The sequence below is a fragment of the Panulirus ornatus genome, chromosome 55 (genome assembly GCF_036320965.1).
Source record: "Panulirus ornatus isolate Po-2019 chromosome 55, ASM3632096v1, whole genome shotgun sequence".
Lineage (NCBI taxonomy): Eukaryota > Metazoa > Arthropoda > Malacostraca > Decapoda > Palinuridae > Panulirus > Panulirus ornatus.
In genome coordinates this window covers 24,258,043-24,270,528 of record NC_092278.1, presented here as the reverse complement: position 1 = coordinate 24,270,528, position 12,486 = coordinate 24,258,043, and the positions used below count along the sequence as shown (strand labels likewise).

Sequence of the window (12,486 nt, the reverse complement as noted above, 5' to 3'; positions counted from 1 at the left end):
TAGGTGAAGGAACTGTGGGGTGGAGGAGGGGGGGGAGATAGAGTCCTTCTTCCCCCTCCATCAAGGCCCCCCAGGGAGCGACTCCGGGGTGTTGCCAACCCAGGGTGAACCCCCCAGGGAGTGTTAGCGGTTCCCCTCGAGGAAGACGGGTATTAAAGGGGCGCCTGCCTCTAACCCAGCCCGGGGGAAGCACCCACAGGTGTGTGTGTGTGTGTGTGTGTGTGTGCTTCTGGCAACGCTGGGCCGCAGCCGCGTCGCCCGGGAGGTAGGAAAGCTGGGCCAGGCGCGGCTGTGTGTCCTCACCTCACGTCTGTAGGAGAGAGAGAGAGAGACAGAGAGAGAGAGAGAGAGAGAGAGAGAGAGAGAGAGAGAGGATGATAGAAGACTAAGTTTATGTGTTTACTGCGAATATTCTCTCTCTCTCTCTCTCTCTCTCTCTCTCTCTCTCTCTCTCTCTCTCTCTCTCTCTCTCTCTCTCTCTCTCTCTGTCAGTCTACACTAAACTAAGCCATTTGACAAAGTATTCTACATAACTTTACTGTTGAAAGTAACCAAACAACATACAGGTGGTCACGTGTTCCGCTGATGACCTTAGTGAACAGAATGACAGGATCACAAGATCAAGATAATGAATAAAGATTTGGTTACGACGGGTAAATGAAGAGAAGTGAAGCCGACGGAAGTGAACGAAGACAAGTTTCAGGAAATAAGTCATATACACTGATGACACCGTCTACTGGACGGGGAAAGCGACAGAAAGTTAGAATAACCAAAGATCTGGGAACCATCTCGACTGTGAAACTAAAATACAGAAAACGTTCTGAGTAGCGAGCACTGTCGAGCCAGGTAATGAATGGTATTACATTGAGAACTTTCACAACAAGAGATGGAAATACTGTTGAATAACTGTGTATAAGTATACAGTAGGTAAATTGAATACAAGTGTGCCGTGTGCTCTCCGACCAATGAAACTGGTGAGAGAAGAGTGAGGCACCAGCAGCACCGAGGGTATGACAAGAACACCATGATGTAGACACAGTGTATCATTCAGAAACATACGAGAGCCATGCCTGAAGAAAATGAAGAGGTTATTCAGTGAACAACGGTACTTGTTGAATTAAGAAACGTACTTGAAGCAACGACAGAAATAATGATGAAGAAAAGTTGATGTACGGTTAAGTCCGTCTCAGGTGAACCCGAGGTTAACCATTAGTTGAACATGGTGACACAGTCTTGCCTCTTGGTACAATGTCAGTGTAGGTACTCGCAGGTAGGTACGTCTTCCTCCATTGGGAGATGTTTGCCAGCGAACACCAAGAGGTGGGCAGCTTATATTGGCCCGTGCTTGAGTGATAAGGTTAAGGATTAGTAGTGTGTGTGTGGCGAGTCACATGGCCTGGGAGTATTGATGGGTTTGCTCAGCGAGATAAAGCTTTCTAAACGTGTTTGCTCAGTGAGGCAAAGCTTCTTCAACCAAGTTCAGTTTTTTTAGCTTTGTGTCCAGCGAGGTAAATATTTAAGAAGTGTTTGCTCAACGAGGCAAGGCTTCAAGTGGTCATCGATATGCAGCTTTCTGTTTGCTCAACGAGCTTACCCGTCATTGGCTGCCAGGCGTGGGATGATGTGCACGACCAGCTTGCCTGTGCTCAGGTGGCATCTCTACATCAGGCTGCTGCCAGAGCTTTCTAGAGGAACTTGCTAGACCGGCTCTACTGGACGTCGTGGAAGGCTGGGTGCCCGACCCCCTTCCCCTTCACGCACACAGTGGTGCCATCCTAGACCACGTACACGACACAACACATTTAGGATCACATGACATATATTATTGCTATGTTACCTCAGGACCCATTTCCCCAGAGGTTTTCGTGGCCTCAAAGCCGCTCTGCGATCAGTAACAGGGAAAGTACTGACTTTGGTGGAGTAAGAAGTTTTTAGACGAGGACCCATGAAAGGGGCTCTCGGCTTACATGTGTGTGTGTGTGTGTGTGTGTGTGTGTGTGTGTGTGTGTGTGTGTGTGTGTGTCCTTATGTTACCAATTTGTACTGTATGTGAAGAAAGGGGCCTGAACCTTCTTCATTATCATACAACTTTTTGAACTTTTGTATGATATCCACAATTACTGTCTCCACATTCATTGTGTTCAGTTCATTGATCAGTATATGTGTATGGATGCTTACACGTTTGTGTTTGTATTTATATATACACAGAGAGAAGTGTTTTGTGTGTATATTGTGGCGTGTTCAGCAGTGTGTCAGTGTGTGAGCGTGGTGGATGTTGTGTGCTGATGTTCCAGGGTGCAGCGACCCACACTCTCTTTTAACTTCCTGATTGGCTCCTCGCCATACATTATATGTTCCTCTCTCTCTCTCTCTCTCTCTCTCTCTCTCTCTCTCTCTCTCTCTCTCTCTCTCTCTCTCTCTCTCTCTCTCTCTCTCTACATATTTACGGGACTGTGTTAGTAAGAATTTATTACAAGATTATTCCTTTCTTTGGTGTTGTTCAGTTTCACGCAGGTGCACTTTAGAAATCCACAGTTTTCCTGCTGGCTGTTGCTGTGGGAGTTAGTGGAGGGTGGGGAGAGGGCTGTTGCTGTGGGAGTTAGTGGAGGGTGGGGAGAGAGCTGTTTTCTTCTGACCTCACCACATAAGTTAGGAACAAGAGAAGAGGCAAGTAGTTTTAAACAGAAAACATAGACACGAGTCAAGGTGCCTTCAATTATGTGTGTTCCCCAAGTACATGTTCTGCCCTCACCCAGACCATCACGCCCTGACGTCGTACTCAAGCTGTTAAGATTTGGCAGGTCCTCAAGAGGCGATGGGTTTACCTTAACTTCTTAACACCTGCTGCCGTATACACTCGTTATCGGTGGCTGTCTTCACCTTCTCTCATTATACGTCAGTAAATACAGACAGGGAGGAGTCCAAGTTCCTTCCTGTGTACAACAGTATTTCTTTCCTAACAAGGACAAGCTGTGGAACTCTTCACCTTCTCATGTCTTTCCCAACACCTTCGACTTGGCTCTTATCAAAAAGGTTTTACACTTTCTCAGAATCTCTTAAGCTTTTAACCTGTCTCCTTATTTATCTTCATCTTTGACTCTTTCTTCTTATGTCTCTTAATGCCAGGCTTCGGCCGGGACTTCCTTCTGCGACTGAGGCTTTAGAAGGAAAAAGAAAATGTCCCAGACGTCGTCTGGTGCAGGGTGGGACCTGGGACGTCAGCCAGGTTAATATGATCATTCGTACTTGCCATCCGCTGTCACGTCCTCAGTAAGTTGCCAGGTCTAGATCAGGGGAAGATGGGGTGGTAGTTCCTCAGGACGGCCACCTGACATTCCCTGGCTGTCCAGACGCTCAGGGCAGAGTACCACTGTACATGTTGTTGGGACGGTATGACCTTGGTAGGCAGGCTGATGTATTTCTTCTTCCCTCCACCTTCCTGACCCTCAGGTTTACTGCTGGTGTTTATCTTGGTCGGTGTGTTGTGTAGGGTCTGTTGTCTGGTACAAAACTTCATGTAACTTGACTGTGTATTATTATAATCTGTACATTCAGGTTGATCGAGTACCTGTAATGTGTTGGCCATACCCTGCTGTAATCCCACGAGGGAAGGTTACCCTAGGTCAGGATGGGAGTACACAGGTACAAATGTCGTCCAAAAAAGATGGTGCACATGAGGCTACTTCCTCGTACTGTATTATAACACAGTAGCATTCCACCCGATGTTGTACATCGTCCACCTACCTCTCCACACCTCACCATTCAGCCAGGGCCTCAGCATCCCTCCTGCACCAGACATGTGGACACAACCGCTGTCTTCTGCCTCGCTACCCTACCCTCCTTGACCACCCTTCTGTGTGACGTCATGATCAGGAGGGCTCGGGTGCGCAGCTCCCCCGCGCACCAGCTTACCAGCCTCCACCCTCCTGCTTCCCATCTGTCGCTCGCTCTGTCAGCGGTGGTGGGCGGCACGCGCGCGTCCCCCCCCCCCCCCCCACTTTTTTTTTTTTTTTTTCCTATTATTGTACGAGGACATGAGAGGATTATGACGGTGTTCTCATGCCTGCAGTGGACAGACTCAGATAATGACGCTGTACAGGAGACAGCATCCTGGGGAACGTCTCTGTCTCTCATGTATCCTCAGGTCACATCACTATCATGGAATATGACAAACCACTCCAGTATCATCACACCGTGTGAGGTGTGTTGTCACCACACTGGGCGTTCATGACCGGTCAGTACCAGGGCCAGGCTAGTAGGTGGCAGCTCGGGCAGCGGCGGTGTCACCAGGGGTTTCCTTTCCACCCACGTAAGGTTTCCTTCGTTCACTTGTAACACAACTCTTGCCCAGGGTGCGGGCAGGTGACACACACACACACACACACACACACACACACACACACACACACACACAGACGGAGCGAGTGCAGTTGGCCGTGTCAGGTTACAGTAGTGTAAGGGATACGCCGCCTGCAGACACCAACAGTCGAGTGGGTCAGACGTGAACATTTATCTCATGTGTTGTGTGGCCGGGGGCCGCTGCAGACTGGAGGGAGGATTGAAATATGGCCGGGCTGGAGTGTATCTACCTACATTACTCACGTGTTTAAGGAGTCACGTGCTTCTGCCAACACTGACATTGGTGTACACACACACACACACACACACACACACACACACACACACACACACACACACACACACACACAGACGCTTTGGGGCTGAGTGTAGTGAATGACTGTCATGTTGCCGCCGTATATGGTGACTGAGAACGTTAGGTGAACTGCCGCAGGGAGAGAGAGAGAGAGAGAGAGAGAGAGAGAGAGAGAGAGAGAGAGAGAGAGAGAGAGAGAGAGAGGATTAACAAGTACGGTGAAGACGTAGAGTGATTGATTGTTTGTATGTAGTCCACCTGGCCTCTGTGACTTCTGTTAAACCTACGTATAGCTGTACATGGGTGGGTCGGTGGGCGGCTGGGAGCTTTAACTTCCGCACGGGTGAGGGGGACAGCGGAGCTTTAACTTCCGCACGGGTGAGGGGGACAGCGGAGCTTTAACTACGGTTCGGGTGAGAGGGAGGGTGCTACAGCCTGGGTAAAAAAAAAAAAAAGGAGCAGTAACTACAGTGTGGGTCATTATGTACAACACATCAGCAGTATCACAAGAACATCACTGTATCTCCACCAGCAGAGCCATCACCTCCACCACTACCACCATCACCTCCACCACTACCACCATCACCTCCACCACTACCACCATCACCTCCACCACTACCACCATCACTATCACCACTACCACCATCACCTCCACCACTACAGATATGAACTGTTGCCGCGATGCCCTGAATTTCGCGTATGTTATTATTATTATTATTATTATTATTATTATTAGTAGTAGTAGTAGTAGTAGTAGCAGTAGTAGTAGTGGTAGTAGGAGTAGTAGTGGTAGTAGTAGTAGTAGGAGTAGTAGTAGTTCATAAATCCAGTGGTTCATGAGAATCATTTCCTTTGTTTATGGATGGTCTGGGAATGGATGCAGGCAGTGTGAATACTATTTGGATATTGATCACAACACGTATGAACCCTCGGCGTCCACAAGGCCTTTACTGACACCATCCTACTGTGACATGTGGGTGATGTACTTTATTATCATACCTGAGGATAACGGGGAGAGAATACCCCCCTACCTTCCCCCTGGTATGTCTCACAGGGCGACTACGAGGGGCGGGAGCTGGGGGCTGGAAATCCTCCTCCTCCTCCTCCTCCTGTGTTACTTTCCAAAAGAAGGAACAGAGGAATAATAACACATGAGGATTATTTGTTTTTATTCTCGAAGGCTCACGCGGGAAAAGTGAGGATGAACAGCTGTGTTAACTGCGGACTGACGGTCATAGCTAGGGTTCGAACTCTTGGCCCGATCCCTGGCGGCCCGTGTATGTATCACGGTCAGTAACACGCCGCAACACCACGGAGGTTCCGGCATCTGATTTACTCATCCCTGGGTGGAATTCGCGACCATGGATCATGATGGGGTCATGTAATGACTGACCGTATCCTGCAGTTTTATCACTTGTTTCATCCAGTTCCATCCCCTGGGTAAGGTCACAATCACACCTAGAGATAAAGCTATGGTTTGACCACACAAAGCAAAAATGTGATGGGGCTCAAAGCGGCGCCTAGGACCTCCGTGTTTATCCAAGTGTATGTCTTATGTGATTTTGGTATTGAAGTACTTTTGGGGCCGGTGAAGGTAACATGATTGTAAACAATAATAAATATCACTGAATTTATGACAGTTGATAGTATAAGTGGATTCCACCGGCAGCCAGTCACCTCAAGGTGTTGCTGTTACATTAGAAGGTCGTTTTACTTTGATGTTCTGCACAGGAAACATTATTTATCCAAGAAACCCAACCCAGGCCAGCCTAGCTTAGCCAGACCGGCCGCCGCAGCTGGAGTAGATGCTGCTAACCTAACCTAACCCATAGATGTGATCATTGGCGTTAAGATTTTTTTTTTCGCATGGCTACTTTTTTCCCCGTGGCTCATGTTGGGAACAGTAATTACAGCATTTCAGCATATGGGGCAGCAGTAGCAGTATCATTATCTGTAACGGAAGAGAGGCTAGGGGTAGTGGCAGCATCATTACAGCATATGGGCAGCAGCAGTAACGGGAGAAGAACAAGGGGGGGCGGGTGGGGGCAGCAGCAGCAGCTTGAGGAAGAACAGAGAGGCAGCAGGCATGGCGGGCCGGCCCGGATGACTCAGCTGTAGCAGGGAGTACGGTGGGGGTTGGTCCTGTGGTCTACTCTAGGGTTAGGGGTGGACCTCGTGGGGGAGGGATCCACGGACCTCTCCTGGAGGATGGGGGTCCCCCGTTCTCTTGATGGGGGTTGGAGGGGGTGTCCCTTGGCCTGTGGAAGGGGGGTGCCCATGGAGGGGCGGGGCCAGCAACATGGGTGAGCAGGGAGCAGCCAGTCAACCAGCCAGGGAGGCAGTGTTGCTCCGGCATCAGCGTCAGCTGGATGTGCGTGTGATGCTCGCCCGCGGCCGCGCCACACAGGGGTATCAACAACCTCTTCACATGACCCCGTATTTTAGTGAGCTCGGGTTGTGTAGTGTCGTCGTGACACCCGATACCATGGGATGTGTAGCTCCCTGGTACACACAGGTGTATCCCCATCCTGCAGATGAAGAGGTTCATTGGAACTAATTAGACGAAACTACTACGATTTTATATATATATATATATATATATATATATATATATATATATATATATATATATATATATATATATATATGTATATAATCGTAGTAGTACATAAACGATCTCATGGATAGATGTTACTTTAACTAATAACTGATTTATAGAATACTATTGAACAATATATATATATATATATATATATATATATATATATATATATATATATATATATATATATATATATATATATATATATATATATATATATATATAATGATTTTTTCAGTCAGATTATTGAAATCTAGAGTGAACTTGTGCAAGAAGAGGTTATGTGTGTGAAAGCGGACGGCGTTGTTGAACCTTAGCAGTTAACTTTTAACATGCCTGTAGGGCATCCAGCGTGCTGTCTGACGGTGTTAAGGGCAGCTCGTCATGAAAACACTTGATACTTATTATTGTCCCTGTGCTGAGGTGCTAAGAGTTGCCTTGGAGGTATATTGCCATGCGATCTGTATTGCAGAAGGATGTTAATGTTTACGATTAACTAATGTTAAAGTTAACCTGGAAGATGTAGAGCGAGTGTGTGTTACTGTACCAAGAAATGTATGTTTGCTCTATAGTGTGCGTTGATTTTGGTAGAATTAGAGGGTTTTTGAATTGATTGGGCTAGATATGTATTTTGAAAGTGGAGTTTGTTGAATTAGTCAGAAATTATTAAAGTTAGTAGAGAGAGTGTGTGCTGGAAATGTGAGGACTAAGTTAAGTATGTGTTGAATTAACCATAAATGTTTACTGGAAGTGGAGTAAGGATTGATTAAGCCAGAAATGTGTAAAGTTGTGCGTGTGTCGTATTAGCTAGAAATGAGGAGAGAGTTCACTTTGCTGCAAATGTATGCAGGAAATAGTGTCTGTGAAGTTATCTAGAAACATACTTAATCAGAAGAGTGCGTGTTAACTTAGCTAGGATAGTGCAGTAGGGTGAGTGTTAGATTTAATCAGAAATGTGTTTAGCTAGTAGAGTGAGTGCTTGTTAATCCGAAATGTGAATATTTAGTAGAGTGCGTGAAAAGTTTCCCATAAGTGTGTTTAATTGGAGAGAATGTGTGTTGTATAGACAGTAAAGTGGGTTCGTATTGAAGTTATTCGGAAAATGTTTATAATGAGTGAGTGCGTTAATGTGAAATTTATCATAATTGAGTGCGTATCAAAAACCAGAAATTTGTACAGGTAGAGGAGTGTGTTATAAAATTTACAAGACATGTATAGTTAGAGTGAGTGCTTCTTAAGTAAGCAGAAATTATTTATCTCGTGTTAAGGCCAGAAACGTTTATGTAATAGTATTACTATGGATTAAAGTTAACTAGAAATATGCAGTTAGAGTACATGTTAAAGTTGAGTGGAAATGTGTGTAGCCAGTGGAATGAATGTGTGTCAGAGTTAACTCGAAATGTCTATGGTTCGAATTGTGCTTGTTTTAGTTATCTAGAAATTTATATGGTTAGATTGAGCACGTGTTAGTTAGAAATGTATGGAAATTAAAGTAATTAGAAATGTTTACATTTAGTTGAGGGAGTGCTTGCTAAAAGCTCTCTCCTCCTGGCTGTATAGACACAGTAACACTGGCCCTTATCTGCCGTGGATTACTGCGCCCGGCAGTGCACCTCGGCTGGAGCGGATGGGTGATGGTAAGTTGTGTGTAGTGCTGTGGTCGGTGATAGTTGTGGTTGTGGTACGTTAACGGGGATGATAGTAGTGGTTGTGTTAGGTTGGCGGAGAGGGGATAGTAGTGGTTGTGGTAGGTTAGCGGAGAGGGGATAGAAGTGGTTGTGGTAGGTTAACGGGGAAGTGATAGTGGTGGTTCCTGTTATGTAATGGTGGTTTGGTAATGGGTGCTCTACTGGAATGGGGATGATGGTGTCATAGTGGGGATGTTGGTTCTATAATGGGATGATGATACTGTGATGAAGTACTGGTTCCGTAGTGGGGCGATGATACGTGATGGTACTGTAATGGGTTGATGATATGCAGTGGAACGTTTGCCACCTGTAAGGGGATGTTGACACTGTAATGGAATGACGGTACTGTATTGGGATGGTATTGTACTGTAATGGGGTGATGGTACGCAATCGAATGATGTTACTGTAAATGGGCGATGGGATAATAGAGTTTTAATGAGATGATGTTACTGTAATGAAGTGAGGGAATTGGAGGGTGTTAGCTGGATTCGTGCCTGTATGGGGTTGAATAGATGATTAAAAACTTATGTGGAGATGCAGACATTCTGGTCTGGATGAGGTATTCTTCCACTTGTATAATGTGTTGTTGCATGTTTATTGTTACTACTATGCTATCAGGGTGTTGTGATAGTGAGGTCGTCTGCTCATGAGAGGAAGTCGTGGAAGAAGAGTTTGAAGAAGGTTAGAGAAAGAACTGCTCCTTGGGGAAGTCCATTGTAGAATTCAAGGGTTTCAGAGTTGATGCCAATGTCAGCGACTCTGTCATGGCGGACGGCTATGAAATTGGTCAGCCACTCTCTGTCGATGTTGTAGAGGTTGGTGTCTTGTGTGTGTGTGTGTGTGTGGAGGGGAGGAGGGGATTTTCGAGAGACGTCGTGGAATTCTTTGTTGATGTGTGTTGCCACTAGTATTGTGCGGGACGGGGGTTGTGGTGGAAGCCATTAGGATGTGTTGTGTGAATTCCCATCTGGGCTTGGCGATAAGTGGGGACCTGGCTTAGGCTGGAATTTGTGTATATACGCACACGAGAGTAAGCCATGGTACATATACACAAGGGTAAGAGACGTGACAACACGATTGTAAAGCTCTCTCCGTAACACACACACACACACACACACACACACACACACACACACACCAGTCTAAGCTTGGTGTGCGTTTCTCGACCAGTGTCGAGGATACTGTCATGTGGTAGGGTAAGGTACAGACAGCGGTGTTGGATGGTGGTAGTGGCGGGGAAGCACCAGGTGTAGAGTGTAGGCGTGGAATGTTGCCTCTCGCAGCAGCAGCAGACCACACCAACCAGACAGACACCTCACCTTCAGTAGGCTTGCTCTCTCTCCTCTCCCTCCACTCTCCCACACCCCCTGCTCTCACACACACTCGTCCATCTGTCTCTCACAAGAGTAGCTTTAAGTCTGTCACAGTCACATATTGTAATAGAATCTATTTTGGTGTGTTACACACACACACACACACACACACACACACACACACACAAGAACACGTTCTAAGGAGGAACCAAGAAAGAGTTCGTTGAACCAACATTGGTGGCAGCGGTCAGGGTGACCAGGCCACCACACACAGCCTGAGTCCTCTAACTAGGGTGACCAGGCCACCACACACAGCCTGTGTCCTCTAACTAGGGTGACCAGGCCACCACACACAGCCTGAGTCCTCTAACTAGGGTGACCAGGCCACCACACAGCCTGAGTCCTCTAGCTAGGGTGACCAGGACACCACACACAGCCTGAGTCCTCTAACTAGGGTGACCAGGCCACCACACACAGCCTGAGTCCTCTAGCTAGGGTGACCAGGCCACCACACACATACCCTGGGCTATCTAGCTAGGGTTGAGAGTGCCTACGGCGAGATTTTGCTTGAAGTAATTTTGTTTTTATCCATGGATCCTAGTAATTAGTGTCTCCAGCTCTCATGCAAATGGTAGGGGTTCGAATCCTGCTTTCGGAGAGTATTATGTGTTCTGTGAAAATGCGCGCTCATTGCACTATTTTCGTGTTGTGTGTGTGTGTGTGTGTGTGTGTGTGTGTGTGTGTATGTATAAAGGATATTGCAAGTTGCATGTCACCAGGGAACGGTGATCTTCGAGTGGAGCTGCCGTGTGTATGGCGTGTGCGCTGCCGAGAAAGCAGGATTATGACGTCAGGAGGCGCGGGAAATTTGAATTATTCTGATCGTCAGTTTATCTTGAGAAATGGAAGCCGGGCAGAGGGTAACGTGAGCATTTGCTGGTCGCGTAGGAAGTGGTCTAGGGTCATATCGGATCAGAATCTCTGGAATAAACCAAAGATTGTAAAGATTAGGATGGTGATCGTCGAGCATCTGGCATGTGTATGTCTTGCCGCTGTAGACAGTGCAATCCTTATGCATGTGTGCTTCCCATTCCCAGGCCAGACAGAAAGCTCCTTGTTCAGTGTATAAAGCAAAGATTTGCAGCCTTGTTAACCAAACTGCCGCCTTGGATAACACGCCTTGTTCACAGAGTCAGACAGCCTTGTTAACGCTGTGATAGCTAGATCATTCAGCTTCGTCCGTAGTGATTATCTTCCTGTACAGTGGGATACTCTGCTTCGACCAGTCACACTGGACAGTCCAACTCCTCTGGTCATCATAGCTCTACACAGTTAACCACACATTTTTCAGTGTTATCAGGAAGCCTTATTATTATTATTATTATTATTATTATTATTATTATTATTCAACCATAGGGCTCTTGTCATGAAAGGGTTCAGCAACATCAAGGCTGTGCTGATATATATATATATATATATATATATATATATATATATATATATATATATATATATATATATATATATTATTTTATTTATCTTATTATACTTAATCGCCTTTTCCAGCGCCAGGAAAACACAAGAAAGGCCACATTCACTCTGAGTCTCTAGCTGTCATGTGTAATGCACCGAAACACAGCTCCCTATCCACATCCAGGCCCCACAGACCTTTCCATGATTTACCCCAGACGTTTCACATGCCCTGGTTCAATCTATTGACAGCACGTTGACCCCGGTATACCACATCGTTCCAATTCACTCTATCCCTTGCACTACTCTCACCCTGTATGTTCAGGCCCCGATCGCTCACAATCTTTTTCACTCCATCCTTCCATGTACGTGTGTGTGTGCAGTTGGCCAGATTTAGTTTCAGTTTCAGCTGTTACAGAGGGCAGGTGAAGGGTTGACCAGATGAGCAGACGATTTCCATAAGGGTGATAGTTGAAGGTTGGCAGTGTGTCAGCCAATCATAGCGACGGACGCCTGCTGGTTAGTGGCGGGGTTGTTGAGGCGTCAAATTGGTGGCTAGATTGTTGGCTTCCGTTGTTAGGGAGGGATGATGGTTCGTTGAGCTGTTATGTCGGCTACCTACCTCCCCCATAGTGTCTGGGTAGTGGTGTACGTGCACCTGTACCCTCGCCCCCCTACCACCAGGGGGTCATGAGTGTGGACTTGCTGCTGCAGGTGACCTGGGTTACGACAGGTCATCCAGGTCAGGTCCTGAGTGTG

The 12,486-nt window shown here is 46.6% G+C and overlaps 1 protein-coding gene across 9 annotated transcripts in view; it reads left to right on the top strand.

The window, feature by feature from the left end:
- Positions 1-12,486, top strand: part of Fak (protein tyrosine kinase 2 Fak) — a 216,925-nt gene that overhangs the window by 74,771 nt on the left and 129,668 nt on the right. The window contains exon 1 of one of the 9 annotated variants that reach the window (XM_071693198.1): positions 6,984-7,063. The exons of the other annotated variants lie outside the window; for them this stretch is intronic. The gene's annotated coding sequence lies outside the window, so the exon portion shown is untranslated. Of the gene's footprint in view, positions 1-6,983; positions 7,064-12,486 lie in introns of those variants that run through there. 9 annotated transcript variants of the gene reach the window in all.